We start from the raw sequence: 21,193 nt of genomic DNA on the forward strand, positions 1-21,193 counted from the left end.
TGCACTAAGGATGGAAGGAAAATACATGGACATTACAGAATAAAGACAGGTTTAGGGTGGGGAGGGATTTATTAGGCAAGCTTCCAGGACTAGCGGCTGAGACTCCAACTTCCTTGCAGCCTTCTGTGAGTGCTTTGTCAGGGAGTGTGCCCAGGGGCCAAATCACCCAGTAGGAAGGCTCACTGATTCAGGATGTTCTCCTCAGAAGCAGCTGCCGTGTTAGCTCTGTCATTCAGAACCAGAGAGAACATGATGGTTGCAGATTTCCCAGAAGCCTCTGGTGAAGCCCTTGGCAGGGAAGACACATTCTTCCTTTCTCCACCATCTGAAATCTCCTGATGGGCAGTCCCAGCAGGAAAATTCCTGGTTTCCCTTTTGTTTCACTGAGACAGTGCTGCTCAAGGAACAACACCAGGGCTCCGACTGCATATCACAGTTGACATTGGGGATGCAAGTGTTGGGAGAATGGAATCATAAAGATACTTTTCTCCTTCACACCTGGATTGCTTCCTGAGAAGCTGCACAGAAATCAAACTTATATTATTCCAGTTGTATTTTCTCTCTGCCTTGCAAAGTAATTTTTGAGACACTTCTGCATTTCTGATTAATCTTCTGCTTTACTGTCTCAGGTTCTCTGTTCCTTGGTCTTTCTTTTGAGTAGAAAAATGATTTATGAACACCCTGCATATCCAAGCTCACTACTGCTTTACTCCATGTTAGTGTCTCTGAGCATCTTAAACTAATGATACCTCTCTCCCCTCACCAAGGTCCCTTTACCCCATCCCAGAACTTCTCTGGCCTTCTGTGAGTGCTGGTGTTCAGGCTCTGTGTTCCTTTACCTAGTAGCTGTCTCACTCAAGCTACTTCTATATGCTTCAGTTTTTACTTTTGTGAATAATGATATCTGGGTTCCTTATGAGTATTAAATGAGATCATGTGTGTGAACCTCCTAGAACACCGCCTGGCATATGGTAAACTCTCAATAAATGTTAGTTTTTTCAATTAATATCATATTTCAATTAATGGCATCATCATTTGTCAGACTTCCAAGCTAGGCTGTTCTTTCTGATTCTCTTCCCTGCCATCCCTCCATCAGTGATTCATTACAATCTTTGTAATTATAATGATAGTAATAATGTTAGTAGTCAGTGAATATTGAGCATTTAGTATGTGCTTTTACACTGAGCACTTTATACTGTTAGCTTATTTGATCCTCTCGATAACACTGTCTTTATTTTATTTTATTTTTTTAAAGATTTTATTTACTTGACAGAGAGGGAGAGAGAGAGAGCATGAGCAGGGGGGAGGAGCAAGGGGAGAGGGAGAAGCAGGCTCCCCACTGAGCAGGGAGCCCAACTCGGGACTCAATCCCAGGACCCTGGGATCGTGACCTGAGCTGAACATAGACTCTTAACTAACTGGGTCACCCAGGCGCCCAACACTGTGTTTATTTTAAAGATGAGAAAGTGGAAGCTTGGAGAGACAAGGTAACTTGTGTGACATTATATAGCCAGTGAGCGGCAGAGCTACAGCTTATATTTAGGGCCATCTGATTCCAAAACTCATGCTATTAGCAACTGTGAGTCTCTTTAACCAAATACAGCCCATTTTGGTTCTGCATTATCTCTGAAATAGTTCCCTCCTTTCCACCACAGCTTCTACAGATCTCTTCTGATCTTAGGGCAGTTTTCGGTATGCTCTCCCTGTCCCCAGCTTTTGTTTCCTCAAACCATCCTCCACCTTCAAAGTTATTTTTCTAAAACATTTAGTAGATTACAAGCCATCAATGGTTCTCCATTTATGAAATATGTTGGTCCTTCACAACCATTATTCCCAGTTTCACCTTTGTCGTTCAGTCTTACCAGATTGTCATCGATTCTTCTAACGTCTGTGCTCTCCTTCTCTTCTGTTCTTTTGCACAGGGGTCTGTCTTTTGCACAGTTGGGTCTGTCTTAGCTGGCCTCCACTCTCCTCACTGGATTAACTTGCTGGTCTTATCAGACCTTGTTCTTGTGTCCTAGGCTCCCATAAGCATTGCATGGAGAAGGAAGCCAGTAAATGAACTCACCTATGTAGAGACTGATGAAGTAAACTCCCAAGGTAGGTCTATATATATTTTTGTAGAGTAATTTTAAAAAATAAGTTCTCCTTTCTCATTTGTAATCTTTGTAAGTTTGGGTACTTTTGGTCATATGTTTCCTTAAAAATGGGACCTAGTCTAGTAACCTAAGACCTAATGTTTCTAAAAAGAAGTTTGGGGCTCTCTGTGAAAGTATTATCATTCTCTGAGAGGTAGGGTTTTTGTGTTTTTGCTTCATAGAAGATCCAGGAGGCGGTAATTAAAGTGATTAACAAGAGAATATGGGTGTTTAAGTAATCAGCCTAACGATTATTCATTAGAAGTCTGTACCTCCTGGATAGGAGAATTGTTAATTTAAACACATTTCATTATATCTTGGATCTTATTTTCTAAAGATGAATTATGTTGGAGAGGCCTTGTAAATGGAGGGTGGTCAGAGGAAAAAGTACTGGAAAGGTAGTCAGGAACCTGTTTTCTTATTCAGTCATCTTGCAACACCAAATATGTTGTCCGCTGCTCATAACCTCTTGTAAGTAAAACCATACCACAGATCCTACATCAGGGATGGCTCCGTGTGGACCTTGTGACCCTGTCCCACGCCTGCCTCCATCTCATGGCCCATTGGACAGAGAGTAGTCACCTGAACTAGTCCATAGACTGGTTAAATCAGGCATGGGAAGAAGATTGGGGTCAAACAGACTTTTTTCTCTCAGAGACATGAATTAAATACTGAGACAAGACAGACAGCCTAGTAGGAGCAAATGCTGAGTTTATGATATAGAGCAGTGTATTTTAGATACTGCCTGCATCAGAATCAACTGGAACTCATATTAAATGCAGATTCTCAGGTCCCATCTCCAGATTCATGGTTGACACAGATGGAAAGGGATATTTAAGAAAACACTCTCTCCTACTTATATTAAGGTTTACTAATCAAGGCTATATGGGGAGGCTTGGAAAACCATGAGGAGATATAGACAAGCTAAAGTTGGCAGGGAACAAGCATCATGAATAGGCAGAAGCTCTGTGGAGCTAGACAAATATCCTCTACAATTTATTGCTGTAGTTTCTTTGAATACAGGAAACCATTATGGCCAAGCTTAAAGAGACAACTAATTCATTGGAAGGATATAAAACCGTTCACAAAGTATGAGGGAAAGGTGGAACATGAGGCTCAGAAGAGGAAGGGCCACAGGGAAGCTATGGAGTAGCTGTGGGATAGGAGCAAAAACTAATTATCTTACCAAGGCTCTCTTCACTGTTGATAGGAATGAGCCCCAACCTATGTTTTGCCATCTTTGTGCCACTCAGCTCAAGATTCATAATCTGGAGAGGTGGGGAATGGTAGAGCGAGAGTTTCTGTTGGTCAGGCTTAAGTCATATGCCCATCCCACTGTCAAGAGAGGGCAGAACAACCTGATTATCAGCCTCATTATGTCTACCCACCATGCAGGATAGGCATTCCCCAAAAAGATCGGGATATCCCCAAAGCATTAGAAAATGGTTGCTAAATATCTCCTAAAACAACAAATATCCTATGGAGTATCAAAACTCATATTGGAAAAGAGAAAGGCCAATATATGGAGATTGATATTAATGAACAAAAGTCTTCAAACTCCTACTGCTGGTGTTCCTAGATAGATTTTGGGGTATAGAACCAAACCCCAGGGCCTACCATTCTAGAGGCCCAGTGTTCAGCTTTTCCTTAGTCCTCAGATATGTGTCTCATTCTGGTCACCACTCATTCAGCCCAAGCGTGTGTGTGTCTCTTCAGTTTGTTGTGGCTAAAAGTGAAAAAAAAAAACTTTTGAGCTGTATCTTAAATTGCTGAGTGGTCATGGGCAGTAAATGTCTGTCTGCTTGGGCCTCAGCTTTTTCCATTTGTAAAATGAGGAGGGGGCTTATTAAGCCCTCCCCGCACTAATCTTTGCAAGAACAGTACTTATCTCCCTGTTTATTTCTCCATCTTGCTATTCACGATAAATTCAGTAAAGGAGTTGCCAAATTCAAGAGGAAAATAATTTTAAGAGTTTCTAGTTTTGTTTTGAATATGCATTTGATAAGCTTGTCTGCTATTACCTGGTCACACTCTCAGTTTGTCCTTCAAAACAGAAATGAAAACAATATGGCAGTGCTCCAAGCTGACCTTAAGTACTTTGGCATACATGCTCCGTGTCTGGCAGATAAATGACGTTCACATTGGATGTCAGTGCCTACAGAATTCCCATCTTGGAGAAATCTTGGGAACTAAAACCCCCACTAGTCACCCCAGTGCTAAGGCATAATCTACTTATGCTTACTTGTATTTTTCCAGCTAACAAGAAAAATCCTTACTTTTGTTTTCCCCTGCTTTTACTGGCAACAGAATTGAGACCTATATCTGCTTCTTGAGTTTCTCTTGAGAATTATAAAAGTAATCTATGAAATGATGTGTATTATTCTGACTACAGAAAGTACACTTGCTTAGGGGACTGAAAGATTACTTAGCTCACTTATATTTTTGAACACAGGTTATTGCTTTTTTTTTTTTTTTTGAGCTGTATTTTGAGCTCTTTGGAGGAATGAAGTAGTCACGGAATCTGTCTTGTGTCTAAGGCAGGAATTACAAACTTTGATGCTTATAGGGGCTCTGCAGGGCATGAAAGAATATATTAGTTGGTGTTATGGGCAGTGGACAGGACTGTGGAGGACACATACCCTTTTAAAGGAATGCACGAGATTCAGAAGTAGTCAATTCTTTTTTAAGATTTATTTATTTATTTTAGAGAAAGAGAGAGCATGAGTGGGAGAAGCAGAGGAAGAGGGAGAGAGAATCTCAAGTAGACTCCACATTGAGTGTGGAGCCTGATGCAGGGCTTGATCTCATGACCCTGAGATCACGACCTGAGCTGAAACCAAGAGTCAGATGCTTAACCAGTTGCACCACTAGGCACCCCTAGCACTAGTCAATTCTTGCCCTTTGAAAATGCAAATTTTGTATTGCCCCATCTTCTTATTTTTCAAGATGACTTAGAATTTGGGATGTTTATAAATTCTTGTGATTTTTAAATGTTGGCATCTATTTTACCTAAAAAGGGAAAATATTTAGGTCAAATAATACACATCCATAGTCTGGATGTCACCAATTGTAAACTCTGCTCTGAAGGATCCCTAATATGTGTAGTAGAAGAATGAAAAAAAAATTCAGTCTTCCAAATGTTGAGATAAATGGTGTTAAAACTTGACTCATGGGAGTTAATAGTACACTTACTGGGTTGAGCACTGAGTAATGTATAGAATTGTTGAATCATTATGTTATATACCTGAAATTAATACAACACTGTAGGTTAATTATACTTGGATTAAAAAAAAACTGAACTATTTCTAATTATCTGGATGTTCAGCATGATTCAGTTGAATTATATGAATGGTTGACTAATTTTTTTGCATTTGATTATTGAGATCGGTTGTCAGAGAAATGCATAATGGAAGAGAAGCATAGATTGGCCTTTATAGTCCCAAGGCCTGGATCTGAGTCCCAGAGACTGTAACTTAGCCAGATGAACAAGGGTAACTTATATGACTTTGTTCATTTTTTTTCATTTGTAAAATGTGACAATAGTTCAAACATTATAGATATAGGTAAATATTAAATGAGATAATGTGTGTACAACTTACATACCTTGTGAGACTTTTCACCTTTGGCCTGACTCCATTTCTAAAGCATGGGCCAACTCAAAGTGCACCCCAACTCACCCCAATTTGGGATTGTCAAACCCTGCTTGTTGTCCCCATGGCCTTCTCCCTCTTAGATTGGCATTGTGCCCAGAAACAGAACCTTATTCTTCTGTATTTTCCTTAAAAACCCAACCACACTTAACATTCTGTAGACTGGTAACTTTGATATAGATACCTAGGGGTTGCAGGCCAGGGCTCACGTACACTTCCCTGTTCCTTTGTCTCTGTCTTATTCTCCATCTCCTCTACCTCCTTGAGTTCTTGCACCTTACCCTTGACTCACCCCACCATGTACAGACCCTGGGAAGTATAATCATCCTTCCTCTTCTGTTTTTTTTTTTTTTTTTTTTTACACAGAAAGTGGCCTTACTTGGCTAGTCTGACTTCCCCATCCCCTCTGGAACTCTGATGATTAAAATATTTTTCCACCTGACCCTCAGTTGATTTCCCAAAGTTCTCACCATTCCTACAAGGCTCTATACATTCTCCCTTTTCCCTACCTCTCTGTATTTCTTTGAACTGCTAATTACTGGGATCTCTGATTATTCCCCTTTTCCCTGACACACACTTGGCAGCTTACTTGGGGGGTTCACTCCCTGACTCATCTCCAGACTGGTTAATCCCCAGAATTGATCTCCAGCCTGGACCCCAGCCCTGAACTGCACACTGTTTACTTAACATCTCCCTTTAGATATCTAATAATATCTGTCTGAAATTGTACATGTCCAAAGCTGAACTGAACTTCAGAACGTTCCCACAAAAACCTTTCAGAGCTTGCAGTAAGACAGGATGTCATTTAGTGTCAAATGCTGATAATGCGTTAAGTTATATGATGAGAACGGACTTTCTCGTATTTACCAATGTGGGAGGCATGAACCAATGGGGAAAGAACCAAAAGCCTGATTGGATTTAAGAGAAAATGGGAGGAGGAGGATTAGAGAGAACAGCAGTGACAGCTCTGGAGTTTTGCAATAAAGGGAGGTCGATGTTTAGGAAGAGAAGTGGGCTCAAGCAATTAAAAAAAAAAAAAAAAAAGTGTGTTCATTTTCTCCTGACCACTGCCATTGGTGGTAAACAGGGGCTACAGGCCTTTGAAGCGTCACAGGAAAATAGTCAATCTTCCTACCCCTAAAAATAAGGTGCAAGAACACCACATCCACACGAGTGTGTAGTCTCCACAAGTAAGACTGACACTTTGGGTTCAGTTCTTAGGTAGCCAACAGTCTGGGAAAATTTTGAGATCCAATTAATTAAGTGCTGCCTGATTGGGTCCTTTGTCTTCAAATACATTTCAAAACCTGTTCATAACAAAAATTTTTCTTTCATTCTTTAATGTGATTGCTAAGTGAATTAAATTGAGTTCTTTGAATGATGGGAAGGAAAGACAGTAGTTGAAAGTTCTCTTTAATGCGTTCATTGTTTGAATTTAAAATATTTGAGCATGATGATCCATGGTCAGGGGTTCCTGAAATAACAATAGGGCAGACATTACACTCTGCTGTCATCTTTCAGTCTTCATGAATGTCCTGGTGGTAAGTGAAACCTTGCATTTCAATAAATACATTTGGACCTAATTTCTGCCTTTCATACTGTGAAAGAACTGTCAAATTTGAAGTGTAATGACTGTATGATTTCTTGTAATGGCACCAAAAAAAAAAAAAAAAACCCTGAAAAACAGATTTGAATGTCATCTAAGTAAATTCTCTGTGGGTTGCAGACCCATTTAGAGATTACTTTCCTTTTGGCTTTTATACAACAAAGCAGGGATATGAGTATAAAGTGGTGTCTCAGGGAGAATAGACAGAGGGAAGCCTTACAGAACCCAGAAAATTAATATCGTTGATATTATTTTAGTTGAACTACCCCATTTCCTTGACAGAACTGACCTGCAGCATTGTCTGAGATGTATGGCCTTTGGCTTTAACACATTCTCTTGCACTTCAATTTGTCTGGTGAAACAACCATAAATCCTCAATTTTCCCAAACTGATTTAGTTTTCCTATGTTCTACTCCATTTTCCCTGTGAAAAATTAATATGTTCCAGAAATTCTAATGTTTTAACATCCACACCAGATCCTCAGTCCTTCATCAGATCTCTCTTGATTTTCATATTGGATAAGTCAATTGATCATGGAATAGAAGAGAACGTGCTTGGAATGGAGAGGCAGAGTATCTGAGTTCTAATTCTAGCTCTCACCAGTTAGGGGTGTTAAGTTAAACATCTTATACTTTGGACTTTATTTTCCTCCTTTTGCAAATGAAGAAGTTGGTGTAAATTGGAGATTTGCAAACCGTGCTCCCTTGAGTCCAGGGTTTTTCTGAGATGGCCCAGCGGTCACCGTGGGGTTTGCCAGCCTAATAGGCAGGGTCTTTCCCCCAGCTGTCACTTAAGTTTGTGTTTGGACAAAAACCCTCTAAAACTTAAACTTTGAAAATCAGAATCTTGGATAATCTATGAGAGTTTCTTCTAAGTTCAACATCGTGTATGTGTGGCTCATTGTTTTTTCATAAAAACAATTTTCAGTGAAACCACATGTTGTTAGTCAGGTCTGTATTTGTGCAAAGTTTTTTTTTTTTATTAAGTTCAATTAGCCAACAGAGTACATCATTAATTTTTGATGTAGTATTCAATGATTCACTAGTTGCGTATAATAGCCAGTGCTCATCAGATCACATGCCCTCCTTAGTGCGAAGTGTTGATGATGCTGTATGGTGCATCTCCTAGGAGGTGTGACATACACGTAATGGCTTATACCTTCTACTCTGAAAGGTCCGTGAGGGCAAGGATCATGTCTATCTGAATCATGCTGAATTGCTGGCATCTAGTCCATAACATAATATATAGCAGATGCTCAGTAAATTCTGGATGGATGAATGAATAGGTAGATGCATGAACACATGAACCCCTTTCTGGTATTTTTGGTTTGAATTCTTCAACTCTGAAGCCTCTTCCATTGACACTCTGTATCAGTCCTCTTTCCTTCTGCTCGCTTATCAGTTGGTAACTTCCAAGAATTATGCCAGGGATACCTTGGAGCGGGTGCCTGTGGGTGAACTGTCCCTGATGTCCCAGGTGAGTATCAGAAGGCTTTGGAACCAATGGAAGTTACAATGTAGGGAACAGTTTTCTTTAATAGCAGATACGAACAAGTTTAATAGAGAAGTAAACATGGTAAGAACAGCACCTAGTACTTTTCCTACATCTCGTTTATGTTTATTAATCTATTCATTTATTCGTTCATTTACTCATTTAATAGACTTTCATTTTCTTCTCTGTGCTTGATCCTATGCTAGAGAGTGGGGAGTTCACAGTCTTTGTTTTTATTTATTTTATTGTTTTAAATTTTCTTTCTCTTTTTAAAAAGATCTGTTTGTTTATTTTGGGGGGGAAGGGAGAGAGAGCACAAGCAGGGAAAGGGGGAAGAGAGAGAGAGAGAGAGAGAGAGAATCCTGAAGCAGACTCCCAGCTGAGCATGGAGACTGACTCGGGGCTCGATTCAATGACCCTGAGATCATGATCTGGGCCCAAACCAAGAGTCAGATGCTTAACTGACTGTACTACCCAGGCACCCCAACAGCCTTTGTTTTTAAATTTATTTCTATTGAGATATAATTACCATGTAACAGTGTTTAATTTTAAGGTGTAAAATGTATTGATTTGATACATTTATATATTACAATATAATTACCACTGTAGTGTAGCTAACACCTCTATCACATCCCATAGTTATTTCTTTTTTGTGGAGTGAACAATTAAGATCTAGTCTCCTAGTAACTTTAAAGTTTATAATACAGTATTGTTGTCTATAATCACTATGCTGTGCATTGGATCTCCAGGACTTACTTATTTATGACTTCCAAGTTTGTACCCTTCAACATTATACCCATTTCTCCCATCCCCTACCACTATTCTACTCTTTATTTCTAGGAGTTCAGCTTTTTAAGAGTCCGTGTCAAGTGATATACAGTATTTGTTTTTCTCTAACTTTATTTCTCTTAGCATAATGCCCCCAAGGCCCATCCATGTGGTCACAAAAGGCAAGATTTCCTTCTTTCTCATGGCTGAATAATACTCCATTGTGTGTGTTTGTGTGTGTGTGTAAAACAGTGTCTTTATCCATTCATCCAATGATGCACACTTAGGTTGTTTCCGTATCTTGGCAGCTGTGAATAATGCTGTAGTGAAAATGGGAGTGCAAATATCTCCTCAATATCCTGCTTTCATTTCCTCTGGATGTATACCCAGAAGTGGTGTTGCTGGATTATAGGATAGTTCTAGTTTTAATTTTTTGAGGACCCACCATCATGTTTCCCACACTGGCTGCACCGATTTTCGTCCCCACCAGCAGTGTGCAAGGGCTCCCTTATCTTCACAGCCTAGCCAGCATTTGTTTTCTCTTCACAGTCTTTTAAAGGAGGCACACATTTGCAAAGACACTGTACCAATGTGGACGGATGTCTTTAGAGGGAGAGTGTAAGAATGCTTTGGGAGCCACGGGTGAGTATTTCTCCCTGGCTAGGAATACCCGTTAGGTGCTCTCAAGAGTAGAATAATGCTTAAACAATTCCAACCTTTTTGGTAGGCGAGCCAGGGTGGGTACAGTGTCCAACATGATATCGTAAGCATACATTTTCCCCGTTTTCCCCCTCTGCCATCCTCCCCATTTCAGCAGTCTCCTCTCAAGGTTGCGGAATGGCTCCTGGAGCTCAGGAATACCAGGCTTTTGAAAGTCGCTTTGCAAGAAGACAAAGCAGCCAGGGCGCTGAACAGAGGAAGTTCTCTTGACACGCTTCTTACTTAGTACGGACGGCTGGTTACGCCTCATGCCGCTAAGCAGTTAGCCCTCGTATCTCATTGGCTAGAACTGGGTCACATGACCACAGCAAGCTGCAGTGGAAACTGGGAAACTGAGTATCTAATTTTTCGTTTCTTAAATGGAAGGCCGGCAAGGAAGAAAGAGATTGGGAATGGCTATTGAGCAGATCAGTGCTCGGATCTGCCAAATTTGAAGAGCCGGGAAAGATATTACCAGAAAAGGTGATATTTCGTCTGTTTTGAAGGACTTGCTAGGGCTCGCCTGGAGGAAAATAGGGGAACCTTCTGAGCAGAGACATGGAGAGACTTATAAGGATGTGAGGTTATAGAAAGTCTCCATGTGTTAGAGAACCAAAAGAAAGTTAAGTATGGCTATGGGAAGTTGCCATGGGGAGGATGGCATGAAACAACACTGAAAAAAAAGAGATACATAGACTTATATACGGTGCTAATGACTTTATAGGCCATTTTGGTTATAACGCCGAAGTGAAATCGGTTCCTGTTAACCCTAGGAAAACATTGGGGGAAATTATGTGGAAGAAAAACCATCACAGCTTGCCCCTAGAAATCAATTTTGATGAGAAATAAATGATTGAATTGGTTGAAATGGGAATACAGGTAAAGAATATCTGTGTAACAGATGATTTTATTTTAACCAATCAATGTATTTTAGCTCTAATCCTAGGGCTTTGAGAAAGTTAACTAACATGAAAGAGCATTGTTTCAAAAATCCTCTATTTTTAGAAATGCTATTAGCGAAACCATCAGCTCTAACCTTTTCCTTATTCTCTCTCTGTCATGCACATTAATTAACACTTCCACCCTAAAAGAATGTGTTTCTTCCCATGCACGGGGAATGATATTTTAGAAGCATGCTTTAGGTTAGAAACCTCAAGAAAAATAAATAAGGATCATTTAAAAATGTTCTTTGCTGCACATAATTTCCTGTTTAGACTTTTTTTTTTTTTTTTTCCAGATCATGACTAGTTAGAATTTATGATCTGCCTTATGTAGGGCAATGAGGTTGAAACTTAACTTTTGCGAGATCTTTGAAAAATAATTCCATAAGCAATTAAATGGTACACAGAAAATGCAGGAGAACTATCATAAATACTAAGAATAAAATTTTAAACATTTTGGAAATTCACTTTTGCAGGCAGTTCATATGGAATATAGAGATAATTCTTAACTATTATAAAATTAGGATTATCAGAAAAACCCTAACAAGGCAAAATATAGCATGGTTAAACTTTTGTTCATACTTGAATCAATGAATCTTCTTTGTAAGATTTATGATTTACTTTTTACTACTTTAGTTTGGTTTTTTCTAATGGTCAAAAAATGGTATCTGTTTCCTTGTTACCCATGCATATTATACTAAAAGTAAATTTGCTTTGTTCATTTGGCGTCTTCTATGATATTGGAGATTTTCATTGGCTATTCACATTGCAGAATAATCAGACTACTATAAATTTCCCCCAGTCTTTGAGAGCCTATAATTAAATTTTTCTAGAAGATTCTTGCAGTTGAGACCAGGTAGATGTCTCCTCTTCATATCAATTAATAAAGGCCTCATAAAAAAACAATACAGAGAAAGCTGATTAAAATAATAGCAGTAAGAAGATAACCATTGCTTTTCCACCAATGACCCCACACACAATTTCTTTCTTTCTTTTTTTTTTTTTTTGCCTTTTTATAGGTGTTAGGACCTGTTCTAGTAATAATTCCAGTTCAAAATGTAGAAATAAGATTAATAGAGTGTGTTACTAGAGTATATTAAACCCTTTGAAAATATGGATAGTAACTAAATTATGTTTTCACTTTTCAATAAAGGGCTTAAGGAACTATTTAGAACTGTATTTTATCACCAAATGCTAGAATTTGGGGCTATATCCCTTGTTTCAAAAGTCGGTATAAAATACAAACGATACACAGAAATTGAGTTAGTTTTAAATGGCTAGATGGATATGCCAATCAAAAAGTGACAATATAAATGAAACTACTAGGGTTTCTGGGACCTCTGAAAATGAAATTCAGAAATTGAATCTGAAACTCTGGGCTGGAAGGAGACTAGATGCTCAGCTCGGATCTGGGAAAATGGAGTCTGGAGAAGCTCAGTGATTTGCCACAGTTCATTGCATGCTAAGTGGCAGATCTGGATCATGTGTGGAGCACTTCTGAATATGGTGAGAAAGTTAACTAAGTTCATTGCTCTTTGTATAAAGCCACCTGGTAAGGGAATAAATTCACATTTAGTTTTTAAAACGGGCCTGACCTCACATATCTGAAAGCTTCAGGAGTCTTTTATTTGGCATCTAGCCTAGAGGATGAACCTTTTAGAACCTTGAAAAAGAAACCTTTGCGTTTGTATTGAACTCTGACTCTCAAATGGCTCCCATATCTACTTTAACATTTAACCTTCTTACTTGTGAACTTTATTACGTACTTGTAGCTGGTAGTTCATCCCTGCTTTATGGATCCAGGAACAGAAATGAGATGGTAATGGTTTAGTGGGATTTTACCCCAAATAACAGATGTCTTATTTACAACTATGTGTAGATTTCCCAGAATCTTTCCTGCCTCTCTCTTTGTTCCTAGACTGGTATAAAAAATTAACCCGAAATTAAAGATTTAACCAACTTGAAATTGTAGACTCCCAGTTACCTTCTCTGTCAAGGTCTGGTGTTTTGATTTGAGACTTGTCGCCTTAAAGTTACTTCTGTCACTTACTGTGTGCCTTTTAAGCAAGTCACTTTTTCCTAGGGATTAATTCCTGCATTTATAAAAGGAACTAGTAGCAGAAACTGTCTTAGGGGTGTGAGAATCAAATGAGATAATGTATTTAATAAGGCTAGTATATTTTTTTATTAATTCAGCTGATACTTATTGGACACCTACTACCTGTCAAACTGTGCTCATAACGAGGGCTTATGTAAATGTTAGTTGGTATTGGTAATAATATTCCCTTTCTAAACTCAAAAGTTATTTATTTGAACAATACCATTTTCAAGCCAGAGGCAATGTTGCTCATTATCTATGCCAATACTCTCATTTTACAGTTGAGGAAGCACAGGGTGGTTAATTGGTTTCTCAGGGTCATACCGTACATAATTGGCAGATGAGTATAACCAGTAAAATATGGTCCTTGTAGACATGCAAACAAGGTCAGGATCCCCAGCTTGGCCCCTTAGTTGTTCTGTGACCTGGGCTGCTGACTTCACTTCTTGACCCTCAGTATTCTAATTTGCAATTTGGAGACGATTATGGTCCTCATGGAATTATTATCAAGATTAAATTTGATAATTTAGTATAATGCTCAGTAAACATTAACTATTACTCTGCCGTTCCTTCATTTTCTTGAAATTAGGGATGTTACAGTTATTTATTTATAAGCATTTGCGGCCGAAGAATTCTCCAGATAGGTGCCCAGATTTGTTTTGTTCTCCATACCCAATGCATGAGAAAGCTCCATTCAGCGTCAAGCTATTTGATAGCATTTTGTAGAAAAGAGTTATTTACAGGCAATCTCTTTTCTCCTCAGCCCTGTCTGCACTTCCAAATATTTTCAGCCAAGTCTTTGGACTATGATTATGTCTGTAGTTGAACTAGTTAAGCATTACTGGAACATGAAAAATGAAGATTAGAATTTTTCTCACAATCAGATTTTGTTAATTGTATGAATTCACGTGTTCTGTGTTACAAGAAACAGAGAAGGGCTTTCTAGATGTCATGCCAGCCCCACCCAAGTATGCTGCAGTCTGTGTTTCTCTGTGTTTCCTTCCCGTGGGCTTTTCTGGGTTCTCCGTCAGTCTCTTCATTTCTCTTTCTCTCCTGCAATTTCTTCAGTTTCTCCTTTATCCTTTTATGAACAACTGGCTGGTTCCTTCCATATATTCTTCTACAAACTCCAAAGGAGGAAATCTTTTGGACCAGCTAATTACCACTGTTTTCATGGGAGAGAGTTTTTTGTTGTTGTTTTGTTGTGTTTCCCACAAGTCCTCTTCCTAGGTCTCTAAACAACATTGTCTTTTGGTTGACCTTGAATGAGTTAAAGCCCATTGGTTCAACTAGGGCCTGCCCATTGTTCAGGGAGAAGCCTGTGTTCTTCTTTAATAAGCAGGAGCCTTTGGGTGAAGCAGCTTCCCACCCTTGGGACAATGAGCTCTGATGGGCATGAATTACATACTTGAAAAATTAAAACAAAACAAAACTTTTTTGAACTAGCCAATTGATAATGAGCTAATTTCTAATCACTAATAATGGTAGAATAAAATCTAAAAAATAGTTATTAAAGCACCTCCTATGTATGAGTTCAGGGTTACAAGGAAGTTGTAGAGAAATATAAATCCTGGGCACAATGCATTTGTTTCTCTTACTTAATTCAACTTCAGTTAAATATGTAGTTTCTCCTTGGCTTGAGTAGAAAACAACTCTCAACTCACCGTGGATGTCTCGTAGAATCAAAGGACTTTGGGAGCTTTGGCAGCACAAAGACCTCAGCAGGGCTTTGGAGCTTTAGCTTTGTGTCAGAAGGACTTTTGCTGCTGACTTCATTCCAGCCTTGACTCACCAGCTATCAGAGAGGCGATGCCCTGATTACTCCCACTGAATTTCTCACCCTGACACATGTGAGTGCTAATGTGGGACCATGCATGTGTGTGAGAACGTGTGAAAATCTGTAGATGTGAGTGCCTTTGGAAAGAATGTCTTTCTTTGTTTCCCATGACCTGGCTTAAATGAAAAGGAGAAAGGGTTTGGGGAAACATTCATGATATATTTCTGCAGCTGTTGGAGATCTTCCAATGAGGAGCCTGTTTCCTTGGCAACCATGTTGTAAGTCACTCCTTATGGTCTTGCCCAATCTTGATAGAATAGAACTTAGCACTAAGAAGGGTAATAGGCTTCTTTGAAGAATTTCAACCATCTTTTTTTTATTGTGGTAAAATTCATATAACATAAAATTAACCATTTTAACCATTTAAAACTATACAGTTCAGTGACATTTAGTATATTCACTATATTACACAACCGTCATTACTATACCCTTTTTTTAATGGTTGAAGAAACCATACTTTATTTACCTATCTTTTTTGTTTATTTATATGTTTTATTTTTATGTATTATTATGTATAATTATGTATTGTGGAATATTTTTTCAAACAGACTAATACCTCTTAAATGTTTATATAGAATATAGGTGAAGGAATTTTATAGACAATTTTTTACTGTAAAGGTTTGTACTTATGATCTACCAAGCTGAGAGAGAGGGGGAGAAAAGAGAGAGAGAAGAGAGTGTTGAATGGGGCCTTGTTTTTTGACTTGTGACTTTTTTAATTATAGTTTTGTTAATAAAACCATACTCTCAAAGAAATTGCATGAAGTAGCTTCTTATCTTTTGACCTAATATGCCTCACTTATGTGAACACCACCCTCCGTTTTAATGAACTGTCATACCATGTTTAATCTTCTTGTGCAAAAAGCACCCACATAGAAGTTAGGAAACTCTATCACTTACTGATTGGACAACTTTGAGTATGACAGTTTCCTTCTCTGAGTCTCAATTTCCTCTTTTATAAAATGAATGAGATTTAGCTACTCAACCAAGATCCAAATGTGTCCCTGGCTCTATGTCATACATTGGGGATGCTGAGAAAATAGCAATATCTATGCTGTCTTTCTTGAAGGGTTGTGGAGAAAACTGCGATATAGTGAAGGAATTTCTTCATAATATACCATTGTGCTGACACAAAGTATACTACTGATCATTATTATTATTATTCCCTCTGTAAGTTCAAGGTGAAAAAGAAAAAAAAAAGACAACAAAAACTTCGCCCCAAGGCAATAGAGATGATACTCTTCACCTAGAATCCTTGTATAAGGATAAACAGAATTCCTAGATGACCTTCACATTCACTAGGACAGCTATCATCAAAAACACAGATAACTGGAGCACCTGGGTGGCTCAGTCAGTTAGGCATCCAACTCTTGATTTCGGCTCAGGTCAGGATCTCAGGGTGGTGAGATCAAGCCTCACTTCAGGCTCCGGGTTGAGTGTGGAACCTATTTAAGATTCTATCTCTTCTCTCCTCTGCCCCTCGCTCCTGCTCACGTGCTCTCTCTAAAAAAACAAACAAATGAACAAACAACAACAACAAAAAACCCAAGACAGATAATAGCAAGTGTTGGTGAAGATGTGAACATACTAGAACCCTTGGGTTGGCAATTCTTCCATGTGTTAAGTGTAGAGTTACCATTAGACCCAGCAATTTTACTCCTTAATTTATACGCTCAAGAGAATTGAAGACATATGCTCACATAAGCACTTTTTCAAGAATGTTCATAGCAGCATTATTCATAATAGACAAAAATGGGATATAATCCAAATGTCCATCTGATGCTGGATGGATAAATAAAATAGGCTATATCCATTCAATGGAATGTTATTCAATAATGAAAAGAAATGAAGTACTGATACATGCTATAACATGGATGAACTTTGAAAACATTATGCTCAAGGAAAGGGACCAGACACAGAAAGCCATAAACTGTATTATTTCCTGTATATGTAATATCCAGGATATGCAGATTTATAGAGACAGAAAGCAGGTTGATGGTAGCTATGGGTTGAAGGGAGGGAGAAATGGGGAGTGACTGCCAGTGAGTACAGGGATTTTTTGAGGGGGGATGGAAATTTCCTGGAGTTAGATATGCTGATGGTTTCACAACTTTGTGAACATATGAAAAACCATGGAATTGTTTAAAAGGGAGCTTTTATGGTATGTAAGTTATGTCTTAATTTAAAAAATTCTAAAAAACAAAGAAAGGATAGAGATTCCTCACAGTGGTTTTACCCTTCATCCATCTTTGCAGGACCTTTGAAAGGAGGGCACTAGCCTTAGAGAAATGTTTTGAAATTAACACTGTATCAATCAGAATTCAATCAGAGCAGCAGAAACCTTAGATGATACAAGGAGATTCCACTTTCACAATTGTGGAGAGTTGGTTACATGGGAAGCTGTCGCTTTGGCATCTTATATTGGAGTCTGAGTCGGCCAACCAGGGAGTCAGGAAGGAGAGATAGATGCGACATGGGGGAAGCAAGGATAAACTGGAACCTGCAAGATAGGCCAGTGTCCATGAGAACAGATGGACCCACGTCGGTTTCTCGCTGCTTTCAACTCTCCAGGTGAGATGTCTCATGCAGCCAGTGCTGTAGGGATGGGGATTCTAGGTAGCATAATTCTGGTTTAGTTAACTTGGTGCACAAACAAATATACCACAGTGTTAACTGGATTAAAGAAGACAGATGGAAAAATTGTTAGGGAGAGGACCACATCCCCAGTCAGAGTGAAGTCATTTTATCCAACACACGATATATGCTTAGTAAGTATTCGCTTTTTGGATATGCATGTTGCATGTAGCCATCAATCGGAAGGGACATTGGACAACAAAAAAGCTTAGAAAATGAATCATAGAGGGAACCTTGGCAGGACCCAACCTGCTTACCTGACAGATAATCACTCTGACTACACCTGGCTCTGCAAAGCATGCAGCTAACCCCCCCTTACTAACACACTCCAGCTTTCTCTTTATTTCACTCCATTTGTCTCCAAAAGCCCATGGAGGCATTTGGTTCATTCACTGCTATGTCCCTACTGATTTTTTGTTGTTGTTGTTTGTTTTAGATTTTATTTATTTATTTATTTGACAGAGAGAGAGGGTAAGTAAGTACAGGCAGGGGGAGCAGCAGAGCGAGAGGGAGAAGCAGACTCTCCACCAAGCAGGGAGCCTGATGCGGGGCTCAATCCCAGGACCCCGGGATCACAACCCGAGCTGAAGGCAGATGCCTAACCAACTGAGCCACCCAGGTGCCCCATCCCTACTGTTCAGTATGATATCTGGTACATAGTGCATGCTCAGTAAATATTTATTGAATTAATAAGTGATAAACACTGTGTAAGGGTTATTGCACTTAACAGCAACAATTTTATGGAGTAATTTTTGATTGATTGAGGATCTAAGAGTTTGCTGAACTTGCACAAAGACAGAGGTTTTGAAGCTTTTTTCACATAATTCTAAAGAAGACCTTGATTGGGATATACTTTACAAATCTTTGGTCCACTTTGCAATTATTTTTCTTATTGGCTTATACATCAGTTTCTTGTGAGCTTTGCTTCTGTAACTCAGCATCAGCAAGTACAGATAAATCTAGGAACTAGGCAGCATCATTTCTGAGCTTCTTTGGGCTTCCAGTCTGAACTCAGACTGTGGCAAATTCACCAGATTGATCACCTTGTGGGCATGTCTGTCTGCCTTGTCAGGTGGCCCCTCTCTGTTTTTAAACTTCAGAAGATGCAGTTGATCTTGTACCATAGTAGGTATTCAGTAAATACGTTGTGAAATGAAGGAAGGAATGGATAGATAATGTATTTTCCAAATGTGTTGTGATAGAACACATGTCCTACTGCTGATAAATCATTAGTGGCTTCTTCATTCATGAAGGACACAGGAAGCATGATTTCATTTTTTAAATCATTGATTAGCTTGAGGCTAATCATCTGGTGACTATTAGGTTCTGAGAAGGTGAGTGATAATCTTTCTGCAGTTGTGTGCAGTTCTCCTCCAAATGCTCCAAACAGGTCCCCTGCTGAACTCTTTTAAGGAACAAAGTGTATCTTCTTCTCTCGTCTCTAAAAGGAAGTCTAGTTTCAGCCTGTGAATCATTAAGTGCCCTTTATACCATAGCTGTCTTATTCCAATAAACCTTAAAAATAGTTGGTTTGCTTAGTAAATATTCAGAAGATAGAAAGTGTGCATTTTCCAAAGGGATCTTCTTTATTACTTGGTGATAAGTGGGGTCCTGATGGAACAGTGCTGTAAATATCTCTATAAATAACCACCATTTTCTCCTTTATTCACCACTATTGCATAATGCCTTTATGCGGAGAAAATGCTTATCTTATTGAAGAAGAGCTTTATCTGGTAGTTAAGAATCTGTCTGCAGATCACCAGAATACCACTTTGAGGATGGCATGCTTTTGAAAAATAAGATTATAAGAACTAAAGCTGGGATTATAGAGTCTTTTCAACTGGGATGAATGAATAATAGCAAATGCTTTCAAGGGCATCAAAAAGCACCTCTCTTTTCAGAGACATCGCACACTCTTCAGCTTCCAAGAATCGCTATGCACTTCCTTCAGGTTTCCCCAGATCCTTAACAAAGTGAGAGGCACTTGAACTTTGTCTTAAATCTTTTGTATTAGACCTTAGGCAAAAATATTAAAATTCTTACCAGCATTGAGTGCATTGAGTTTCTTCAACAGCTCAGCAGATGAAGGCAACATTTTTCCAAATTTTAGGATTTCTTTTTCCAGGGAATTTTAGATAAAAATCTTACCATTTATTGCTTGTTTCTAGAGAATGAGTATTGTTGGGATTAAATTGCAATATGAAGCTTCAGTAGCCTAGGCACAAAAGGTAATCAATAGCCATATTTAGAGCAGGTTGATGATGTCACGTGTACTCTTTTTTTTTTTTTTAGATGGAATATATTTAATATCTCTTTGTACCATTTTATAGTTTGGGGTTCTTCCCGGTATGCCATTAAGAATAAAAAGTTTCCTCCACTCAGTAGGGAAGTTTAAAAATCAGTGATTAAGAGAAAATGCAAGAGACATAAATTGTCCTTTCTCCTTTTTCAGTACTAGGGTTGCAGGATTCTAGTGACAGATTTCAGGAAAAGAAGCAGTGTAAGAAATCCAGCAGTGAGAAGTTAGATGACAGACAAGTGGAATTAGGGAAGAAAGCCAGTCTTGGGCTCTGGTCCCAAGAAGGTCATTAGATGCCCCAGCGCAGGGACTTTTAGCCAAGACAGTAGCTTAGTGGTTACATATCATGTCAATCCTGATAGTAAAAAATATCCACAAAGGACCATGAAGAAGCACAACACTAGGATGACAAATTTATGTGAATCTGTGCAAAAGAACTCATGAAAAGACTGGCTATTACTTATTGCATGTGAATTTCCAGATCTTTTCTGACAGCTTCATTCAGATTTTATTTTTTTAATCTATAGAAAATAATCTTACTTATATGAGTATATCACATATATTCCCCCAGAGGAATTCTTTACCAGGGCCTACCTAATATTACCAAATCATAAGCAAAGAAAAATGGAATGATATCGAAACATCTTCTTGACTTCAGTAGCCTCTGGGTACAAGTAAGTTCACAATGGCATTTGTATTTCAGACATGCTGATTCCTGTTCATTCCTGTTATTGGCCAGCATCCTGTCCACTGGAAAGTCTTTTCTGGAGAGTTCTGAAAGTGTTCCAGTGGCTTCTCAGCCAGCTACATTCATGATGTGGTAGCGCCATGTTCTTCTTTTCTTGCACCTCCTCTGGTGCTGGTGTCCTCTACTGGTGAATTCATCTGTTGGTGCCTCTCTCCTCCACTGCTGCTAACATCCACCATGAGAACACTAAATGTTACAAAGTGGTGTGTCCTGAAACTCTGGAAGTATCTTGTCAAGGGATTAGATCAGAGCTATGTGGCATGAAAAAAAAAAGAAAGAGAGAG

The 21,193-nt window shown here is 38.8% G+C and overlaps 1 protein-coding gene across 1 annotated transcript in view; it reads left to right on the plus strand.

The window, feature by feature from the left end:
• Positions 1-2,021: 2,021 nt before the first annotated feature.
• SGCD (sarcoglycan delta) overlaps positions 2,022-21,193 on the plus strand; it is a 774,199-nt gene continuing 755,027 nt past the window's right edge. The window contains exon 1 of the mRNA XM_035012991.1: positions 2,022-2,100. The gene's annotated coding sequence lies outside the window, so the exon portion shown is untranslated. The remainder of the gene's footprint in view (positions 2,101-21,193) is intronic.

Source organism: Mirounga leonina, unplaced genomic scaffold, assembly GCF_011800145.1.
Source record: "Mirounga leonina isolate KUSES-001 unplaced genomic scaffold, KU_Mleo_1.0 Mir_104, whole genome shotgun sequence".
Classification (NCBI taxonomy): domain Eukaryota; kingdom Metazoa; phylum Chordata; class Mammalia; order Carnivora; family Phocidae; genus Mirounga; species Mirounga leonina.